Genomic DNA, 10,282 nt, shown 5'->3' with positions numbered 1-10,282 from the left:
TTCTCCAGAAACTCAAGAACTCGGTGGGGGGATCCTAACGATCAGGAGCCCCCTGTTACTGGAAGTTTCCACACCGGGGCGGGCCATTGCCCTAGACCCATGGTGTTCAGGAGGCAGCCCCCAGCTGCCGTGTCTGCTTAGCCCCTACCCGCTTCCACCACGGCAGGAAGCTTTCACTTCAGCCACCTCCTCAAAGCAGTTCCTCACTCACAGTGAAAGTCAAGGTAGAGACTCTTCCTCATCTTTTTTTTTTTTTTTTTTTTTAGGCCAGAGAGCCTCTTCCATCGTTGTCAAGGGAAGTGCTAACCTTCTCTCCTCTCACATAACACTAGACTGGTCCTCATCATGACTTCCAACTAGAGAGGGAGCAGGGAATCATGGAAAGGGTGCAACCCTGGGTGACACGGGGAGTCAGCACTGTGGAAGGCTGGCGATTTGGAGAAGCCCAGATACATATATACTTGCCTCTCTGGTGAGCGCCATGCATTTTATGGGTGCCCCCTAGCTTAACGAATCCCCTCTCTTTTTTTTAAATTTGTTTTTTTAATCCTCACACGAGAATATGTATATACAGAGAGAGGAAGGGAGAGAAACATCCATGTGAGAGAAAAATCGATCGGTTACCTCCTGCACATACCTCAGCCAGGACCAAACCCACAACCGAAGGTACGTGCCCTGACCAGGAATCGAACCTGCAACCTTTCAGTATATGGGACGATGCTCCAGCCACCTGAGTCACACCAGCCAGGGCTCGAATCCCCCCTTCATTGTAGCCATTGTGTTACAGACAATAAATATTCCTCTTGTCAAATCTTTATAAATATCCCTAATTATTGCCAGAGAGAAACCACCAAAATTGGTGTCAAATGAATTACCTCAGAGGATGTTTTTCATGGGTTGTGCAGGACCCTGCACCTAGTGGGTACCGATTTACGCCTCCATCGACATACTTCATGGTTTCTATTTCCCTACATCCTCCTCCCAACACGGGACGCTAGGCTTTGTGTCATTTGTCGGTTTGACAGGACAAATCTTCGCTACAGCAATGCATTGCTGGTCACTTACGTTGCCAATTCACTTCCTTTGTATTTTTCCATTGGGGAGTGGTCTTTTCTTATTAGTTTATCAAAATTCTTTACCTCTGGGCTTATAAATGTTTTTATATACTTATTTATAAAACCTTTTCTATATATAATTTATCATATACATTACACAAATTTCTCCTGGTTTCTTGTTTGTCTTTAACTTTGTTTATAATCCCTTGGACATACTCCCCCTGCCCTTTTTATTTACAGTCTTATATTTGGTCAATCTTTTCCTTGATGGTTTCTACCCTTGGTGATAGATTTATAGACTTGGGCTGGAGAAGCCCTTTATGTAAATATCCACCTCCATTTTCTTCCAGTTCTCCATGGTTTTCTTTCTATTTATATTCAACAGTGGGTAAATTAGAGAGTTTAATTTCCGTGAATGGTGTCCCATTCCGACACCCTATGATGCCTGTACAGGAGGTGACTTATTTACACGGGTGTCTGTTCCTGGGTTCTGTAGGAGTTCGCCTATCCCACCTCCGGTTTTGATGTACCTTACAGAGTTAGAGGAATTTAATATCTGAAAATGTAAGTTCCTCATTATTATCGTTGTTTCTATATTTTCTCAACTATTCTAAATAATTAGCATAGTAATATTGTACATGGGCTAGTAATAATATTATTATACTTAGAATAGCATTCTGTTCATAGTCCAAGTGGAATTTAGAGTTACTTTAAGTTTTTAAGAAATTGCCTCTGGGATTTTGGTGAAAATAGCAAATTTGAAAAATAATATGGGCCCAGGTTGTCGCTCTGGGACTTGCACTGGTCCCGGGAGCCTCAGGCACCTCCCCATTTATTCCAGCCGTGCACGTGCCTTTGCCATTTCCGTCCTGTGGGGTTCCGCATATTTTGTTTGTCTTTCTTTGTCTTGCTCATATAATGTTTAAAACTGAGCTATAAGTCACCTGCCATAAAATCCACATTTTAAAGTGCACAGCTGAGGCCCTGGCCAGGTAGTCAGTTGGTTAGAGCATCGTCCTGATACAGAGTGCAGGTTCAATCCCCGGTCAGGGCACATACAAGAACCATCCAGTGACTGCATTAATAAGTAGAAGATCACAATGGATGTTTTTTTTTCTCTCTCTCTCTTCCTATAAACAAACAAACAAACGAACGAACAAAGTGCGCAACTGGGTGAATTTCAGGACATCCTCAGAGCTGTGCAACCACCACCCTCGAATTCTAGAACATTCTCAGCACCCCCAAAAAGCCCAGTCCCCATCAATAGTCACTCCCTACCCCCGCCCCCCAGCAACCAGGAACTCACTTCCTGTCTCTGAGGACTTTGCCTCTTCTGGACATTTCACACCTGCATTCTTTTAAAGTTAATTTTTAGTTATTTTTGGTTGTGACCACGACGCCTTTTTCCCATTATACTTTCAGAATGGTCATGTCTGGAACATGTAGGAAGTCTCTTGATTTCACCATGGGTTTTGTAACTGGCGTCTTTTCTGAATTTTAAGTTCATCCTCCTGCATTTTCTAGGCTGAGGCTCACACCTGCAGATGACATTAATTGAATATGCTCATCTTTTGTCAGCAGAATCAATAGGTACTATTTCTTTCTTTTTAAAGAAGATTTTACTTATTTATTTTTAGAGAGAGGGGAAAGGAGGGAGGAAGAGGGGGGGAGAAACATCTGATGTGTGAAAGATACATCAATCAGTTGCCTCTCCCACACCCCCAAATGGAGACCCTGCCCACCACCCAGGCATGTGCCCTGACTGGGAATTGAACTGGCAACCTTTGGGTTCGCAGGCCAGTATTCAATCCACTGAGCCACACCAGCCAGGGCTAGATACTCTTTCATAGATGATGATACTTGGCAAAATTAAGTTCAATTTGTTTTTTAAAATTTTTAAAAGATTTTATTTATTTTATTTTTTAAACAATATTTTTTAAAGATTTCGTTTATTTATTTTTTAGAGAGAGGGGAAAGGAAGGAGAAAGAGAGGGAGAGAAACATCAATGTGTGGTTGCCTCTCATGCGCCCCCTACTGGGGACCTGGCCCACAACCCAGGCATGTGCCCTGACTGGGAATTGAACCGGCACTACTTTGGTTTGCAGTCCACGCTCAACCCACTGAGCTACACCAGCCAAGGCTTATTTACTTTTAGAGAGAGGGGAAGAGAGGGAGAAAAACATCAATGTGTGAGAGATTTGGTTGCCTCTCGCAGGCACCCACTAGGCACCTGGCCCACAACCAAGGTATGTGCCCTGACTGGGAATCAAACCAGCAACCTTTGGGTTCGCAGGCTGGCACTCAATCCATTGAGCCACACAAGTCAGGGCAAGTTCAGTATGTTTTTTAAAACTATGTATACATACACACACACACACACACACCATAGTTTGCAGTGTATAACACTCAGGAAAAAAATCTTTTGTTTTAATTTTTTCACAGAATTTTTTATTTATTTATCTTTAGAAACAAAACTGATTATCATACTCCAGGGTATCATTTTGCATACAGATATCATTATTGCTTTCTAGAGTTACACTTTTAATGCATAGGCATAAATAAAAGAATTAAAAACACTTATATAGATACAGAGTTAGTACTATCCATGTATAATGCACATCCTTATTTTTCCCTCAGAAACCTGGCCAAAAAGCTGCACATTACACATGGCAAAATACAGTGTGTCCACTAGTAAAACGTCGAACAGTTTGCATGTCTATATACTTGTCCATTAACTGGCGGGACAGAGATAGGAAAACAGCGCCTACAAAAGATAGGAAGCCCAGAAAACAGCAAGGATGATTTTCCTTTTCAAGGATGACTATTTTAAAGCACGACACAAGATTGGCTCCAGGAAAACCAAGCACAGCGGTCATGGATCAGGGATGGCTAAAGGCAGCATCCCCCTGCTTTTGTCAATAAAATTTTATTGGCACAGGGCCTCACTCTCTCATTTGCATATCATCTAGGGCACTTGCTCTACAAAGCAGAGCTGAGCAGCTGGGCGAGGCCCCAGCCCCAGCCCTCCCAGCTGAAATAGCCACTATCCCGCCTTCACAGAAAAAAAAAATTGGCCAACCCTGTTACAGAGATGGTGGTTGATTCTCCTTTTGAAATGTGAGGACCTCACAAGAGAGAAACATCAAAATCTTAACACTTCATTCTCTTCCAGTAGACGCGGATCGAGGAGATGGTTGCACAACCCTGCTAAAACCCCTGAGCTGTGCACTTCCGATAGGAGAGTCTTACGTGTGAGCTACATGTGCATTACACCCTGACAAAGCTGTTATGAGAAAGGCGTAGCAAGTTCGAAGTCGATCAGGCAAAGTTGTATCAATGCCAAGCAAACCGTGAGAAAGGAGGAATTGAAAGGTTAATATAGATGGGACAGCACACTTATTATGTAAAGTTTCCTAATTAATATATCTGCAGAGAAAATATAGTAGTCAGAAAACCCTATTACTGAAATACATTAATGAAGTACAAACCCAAGGAAAACATGCTAAAACGATTTCATAAACATTTAAAGTTACTTTAGGCAGGTTACAAATATATATCAATATACTGATATATTAATATCTAAGTTTATTGATTGTTAATTATAAAGTTATATGTAGATTTATTAGTATATTGATATGTATCATATAAGTCATGTATATATTAATTTAACATAATTAAAATTAAAATAATATTTCTGTATCAGTAATTCATTAAGGTTTATTTACTGGCTATTTTAAAGCCTTGGCTGGTGTGGCTCAGTGGCTGAGCGCAGGCCTGTGAATCAGGGGGTCACTGATTCGATTCCCAGGCGGGGCACATGCCTGGGTTGCAGGCTGGGTCTCTGGTGGGGGGGGGGGTGCAAGCAACATCCACGCATCGATGTTTCTCTCCCTCTCTAAAAAATAAATAAAATCTTCTTTTTTTACTTTTTTAAAGGATTTTATTTATTTATTTATTTAAGATTTTTTTCTTATTTATTTTTTAGAGAGAGGGAAGGAAGGGAGAAAGAGAGGGAGAGAAACATCTGTTGCCCTCTTATACAGCCCCAGCTGGGGACCTGGCCCACAACCCAGGCATGTGCCCTGACAGGGAATCGAACTGGTGACCTTTCACTTTGCTGGATGATGCCCAATCAACTGAGCCACAGCAATCAGGGCTATTTTTTAAAATTTCTTACTCGAAGCTCCATGGTGTAACGGATAGAGCATTGCACTTCCAAAACTTTCTTACTCCACCACTAGGGAACCTCTTTTTCTGCCAGAATACCATAAAAACATTTGTGAAGATTGATTTTCTTTTTTAATCGATTGTATATTCGACTCCCTGAAAAACGTGAAATTCCAAATAAAAACATTAAGCCAAACATTGTACAGGGCATTACCTCTAAGCAGAATGCAGGAAAACTAGACATTGATAGCCAGGGTTGAATGACTCTCGGCCATGACAGGTTCGAAGCCTCCTCCTGAATCCCTCTGCAGAGAGAAAACAGCCCGGGCGGAGGTCAAGGGTAGAGCCCTGGCAGCAGGGTGAGAAAACCTAACAAGAAACGTAAACTCTCGACATCAGCTTCCTGAGTGTAACATGGAGATCACGCATCTGTGTCTTTAAGAGAAGCTGCATTACCTATGTTAGCTATTAATCAGGAAGTAGCTGTATTCATGGGCTACCACTATGTAACAAATGACCATGGACAACATTTACCATACACTGGCCAGTGCCACTGAGATGGGCTAAGTTGCTGTCTACGTGCTGGCCGCCCTCAAGGGCAATTCCTCCCCCAGTGCCAAATGCATCAAGAAGATCCTGGACAGCATGGGCATCAAGGTGGACAGCGACCAGCTCAGCAAGGTCATCAGGGAGCTGAACGGAAAAATCATCAAAGATGTCATCACCCAGGGTATTGGCAAGCTGGCCAGAGACCCTGCTGGTGGCTGAGGCAACACATTTCGCCATCTTACAGTTTCCATGGGTCAGGGATCCCCTGCTCAGGCTGCAGTAAAGGTGTCAGCAGCACTGGGGACTCGCCCAGAGGCTCAGCTAGAGACGGGTCCATGTGCAAGCACCAGCCTGAGGTTGTTGGCAGAATTCAGCTCCCTGCAGGCGCCAGACTGAGGGCCTCAGTTTCTTGCTGCCTGGCAGGTGAACCACCAAAACACGGCCACACGCTTCATCAGAGCCAGAAGCAGAGAGTGAGCAAGAGGGACGTCACAAGCTAATGTGACCACTGACCCCCTCAGTAATCAGAAGCAAGTCAGGGGAGGGGACTGCACAAGGACATGACCACCAGGAGGCCGGTCACTTCGGCCACCTGAGACTGTCCAGCTGTTTCTCACCAAGTGGAACTGACACTGTATGACACTGAGTCACACATCCAGCTCCATTAAGTGACAGGAACACCTACCAGGTGGCTATTTGAAGACATGAAAGTGGTTGGAGTTACTCAACTCTAGACACAGTGCTGCTGGAACATTCTTGATTATTCCTCCTGCTCTGCGTCAGGAAAGTCTCTCTAGACCAGTTCCCACCCCGGCACTGCCGACACTGGGGCCGGGTCGCTCTCTGTGGGGCTGCTGAGCAGCATCCCTGGACCGACCCACTCAGGGCCAGGAGCTCCCCCAGTGTGACAAGCAAAGCTGTCACCAGACATGTCTCCAGGTGCAAGGCTCTGGGTCCATTCCTAGCACAAGATGTCAGTACCCTGCCAGTGCACCGCGGGGCAGAGGCCGGGCTGCCTTTGAGCACACGTTCTCTCGTGCACGGACTGCTGTGCTGAAACTGCTTGGGAGTAAGAAGCAGGTGTTTCTTTAAATGCCTTGTTTCCTGGTGTAGATCCTTCTCGAAAGTGCGGTCTCAGCAGCATGTGCAGTCTCGGCATGCAGCTTTTGGTCTGCATGTCGCAGACTCTCAGGAATCCCTGACCCCTGCTTATTCACACAGAGATGCCTTCCTTCATAACTTATCCAGGCCAGGAAATGTGCCAGGCGCTGCGGTGTGTCGCTGTCTGCTGTGTGTCCAGTTTTGGTCAACAGGACAGCAGGTTCCCCTTCTGCCCCCATGGCACCGTGAAGCTCTCCAGCACCGCGCACGACCGCGAGCCTCCGCTGTGCTGGGCTTTCATGGAACATCTTTACTGAGGTATCACTGACCAGCTGCGCGGTTCATCCGTTTCAGTGCACAATGCAGTGGCATCTGGTGCATCCAGTGTTGTGTGGCCACCACCTCCATCTAGTTCCAGAATGTTCTCACCATCCTAAAAGAAACCCTGGTCTCATTAGTAGTCACCTCGCCCCTTCCTCAGCCCCTGACAACCACGCACCCTCTTCTTGTGTCTGTGGGTTTCCCTGTTCTGGACATGTCACATAAATGGAATCACACTCTGTGTCTGGCGTCTCTCACTGAGCACCATGCGTCCAAGGTCCATGCACATCGTAGTGAGTGTCAGAGCTTCGCTCCTTTTCACGGCCGAGTGATTTTCCAGTGTGGGGGTGGTCCCGTGGTGTCTGTCCATTCACCTGCCTGATAGGCCATTGCCGCCTGTGGCTGGCCCCATTCACATGCAGATTTCTGTGCTTTCGTGCCAGGAGCTGCTGTCTTTTGAAGCCTCTGTTTACAGGGCACTTCTGCTCACCTTCTGATGCTTCCACCAGCCACCACCTGGGAAGAGAGGAGGGGTGTGATCCTAGATATTTCTGGAGCCATCTGCCCTTCTTCCCAAACCACAGAAAGCCGAAGAAAAGCAAAATCAGGTGCCACACTCTTCCCTGCCCAGCTGGATGGGAATTCTGCTCCCAGGAAGGCCTACAGTACTGGAAAATAGCCAGAAACAGCTATGTCCGCCCCAAGCAAATGAGGCGTAGACTCGTCCCTACACCCAAGCTAGCAGGTCACTGCCACTTTGTTGCCAGGTGTCGGGGGTCTGAGTGTCTATCAGATGCCAGGGTTGACCTGGGTTTCACACTGGTGGCCCTGGGCCCATGCAGCACTTGGTTGTAAAGCGGGGATGGAGTCAGACATGCTCACTCCTGCACCTCCAGCCCAGGCTTCCAGTGCAGAAGTTGCTGGGAACTTCTTCTCTGGGCCCTAGCCTTGTCCTCAGCGACGGATGGGCCCCGAGATGGGCTGGGACCCCACAGCAAGGTCCCTGGTCAGTCATGATGTAGGGAGGTGGCCCCGAGCCCAGGGTCCCGGCAGACACACTGCATCTTTTGCAGCTTCGGTCTTTCTCCCACCATGTGACCCAGGTGCGCGAGCAGATCTCTCTACCTGCTCCTCGGGTTCAGCTCTGGGGTCTGTCATGAGTTCTGGCCACATAACCAGGCCAAGAAAGGACAAGCATTCCACTGGCAGTCCCGCAGGAAAGGGGCAGAGAGTGCGGAACCACTTCGCCCTCTGTCAAATGGCCATCCTTGTCTTTCAGTCCAGTTCCCAAAAGCTGCCAAGGAGTCATGCCTAGATGTCACAACAGCAACAGAAGACCTACGTACCCTCATCCCTTGGGATCACCCTGCAGAGATGACACACTGGTTTCCTGGGGCTGCTGTGACAAATTACCAAAACTTAGTGGCTTAAAACCACACATATTTATCACCTCATATCTGGAGGCCAGATGTCCTCACAGGGCTAAAACCCAGGGGTGGGCAGGGCTGCTTGTTTCTGGAAGTTCCAGGGGAGAATCCATTTCCTGCCTTTTCCAGCTTCTAGAGGTGCCTCTAGAGGAGGAAGTGGCCTCTTCCTCCATCTTTACAGTCCACCCCAGTGCTATCTGCACAAACCCCAAGGAATCCTGGACATGCGGGCAAGCTTCCCACTGGTCCTGGGCCTTGGGGAAGTGTGGAGACCACTCACAGCTCACAGCCTACCCAGACCAAAGCCAGCCCTTCCTAGCACACCTGCTGGGAAGCAGAAGGATTGCTTCTAGAACAGCTGGAGGCCATGGCACCTCGGAGGCATGTCCAGCTGCGTGTGTTGCAGGGCCGTGGTGAAGGCCATCTTCTGTGGGTCAGCGTGGGTGGAGACACAATAATGTTCAGAAATTACTTAACACTAATGGTGTGCCTTCTCTTTCAGTTTACTTTATTTCAAACTAGTTTTAGACTTATAGAAACGTTGCAAAATTATACTGAGAGTTCCCGAATGCCCCCACCCAGTTTCCCTACAGCTAACGTCTTACATCATGGACGTAATGAACAAGGATCAAAGCAGGGCACCCAGGTTAGTGGAGTCCAAGGGTACTGGGGTGGGGGTTAACGAAGGGGCAGGAAGGAGGGCCACAGGGGGAAGCTGGTTCCATATCCTAAAGCCTGCTATGGACCTGGAAGGCTACGGGGCTAATTGCTCCTTTCTTCCCCAAATCTCGGGGCCTTGCCATCCCTCCAGATGCCAGCCCTATTCCTTGAGGCCAGCTTTAGAAGGGGTCTGGGCCTCAGGCAATCCCCATTCCCCACAGGCTGCACCCTGGGAGGCGGTCCAGGGTTGGGACAGGGAGGGTGCAGGAGAGTGAAGAAGAGGACCTGTCCACAGTAGGGGGACATTGTGGCTATGGCCACTGCCCCCTGGAGGGGCCTCATCACCACTACCCCTTGGCTTTCCGCAGTCAGGACAGAAAGCCCTTGGGGATAGTGCCTGGCATTGAGGCCTGAGACCCCGTGGGCCCAAACTCCCCACCCCTCCAGGTGGGTAAGAATCCTTGTAAGGGATGTTTCCTGGAGTGGGGAAAGAGGGGTGAACACAGGGGCCCAGGCCTGGAAACAAATTCTGACCCCCACCAGTCATGAGGCCTTCTGAGGTGCGCGTTCGCGCTAAAGCCAAGGGGCGTGGTGACTCCCCGGGGATGGAGGGCACTGCACGGGGTCCAGTTGCACACCGTGGTGCCGCATTAATGCAGGGGCGCCCTTCGGGGAAGACGCGGGCTCAGAATACACCGTCCCCACGCCCTTGCTATGGGCACCTGGGGAAACTGAGGCTCAGGGAGAGCTGTGGACCGGCAGGCTTACCCCCCAATCGTAGGCCGCGCCTTCTGCACTGCACCAGGGAGCAAGCAGAGCGCAAAAAGACGTGTGTGGCCCCTTTAAAAGAGGCGCGGCCTTACTCGCACCGCCCAGACAATAACAATCGCGTTGGCTATGGTGCGGGAGCTTGGGCCCAGCGCCACATTTCGTTGACGCAAACACGTTGCCCCGGCAACCGCTCCCGCCTCAGGACAGAGTCTGCTCAGCGCAAGAGTAGG

The 10,282-nt window shown here is 48.2% G+C and overlaps 1 non-coding gene across 1 annotated transcript; it reads right to left on the bottom strand.

The window, feature by feature from the left end:
- Window positions 1–205: 205 nt before the first annotated feature.
- Window positions 206–329, bottom strand: LOC112312699 (U6atac minor spliceosomal RNA). The gene has a single exon (XR_002975597.1). It is a non-coding gene; the product is annotated as a U6atac minor spliceosomal RNA (small nuclear RNA).
- Between the last annotated feature and the right edge of the window lie 9,953 nt (window positions 330–10,282).

This window comes from Desmodus rotundus, chromosome 9 (assembly GCF_022682495.2).
Source record: "Desmodus rotundus isolate HL8 chromosome 9, HLdesRot8A.1, whole genome shotgun sequence".
Taxonomy (NCBI): Eukaryota; Metazoa; Chordata; class Mammalia; order Chiroptera; family Phyllostomidae; genus Desmodus; species Desmodus rotundus.
Note: the sequence above shows the minus strand (reverse complement) of the source record. Positions and strands in the feature narration are given on the sequence as shown.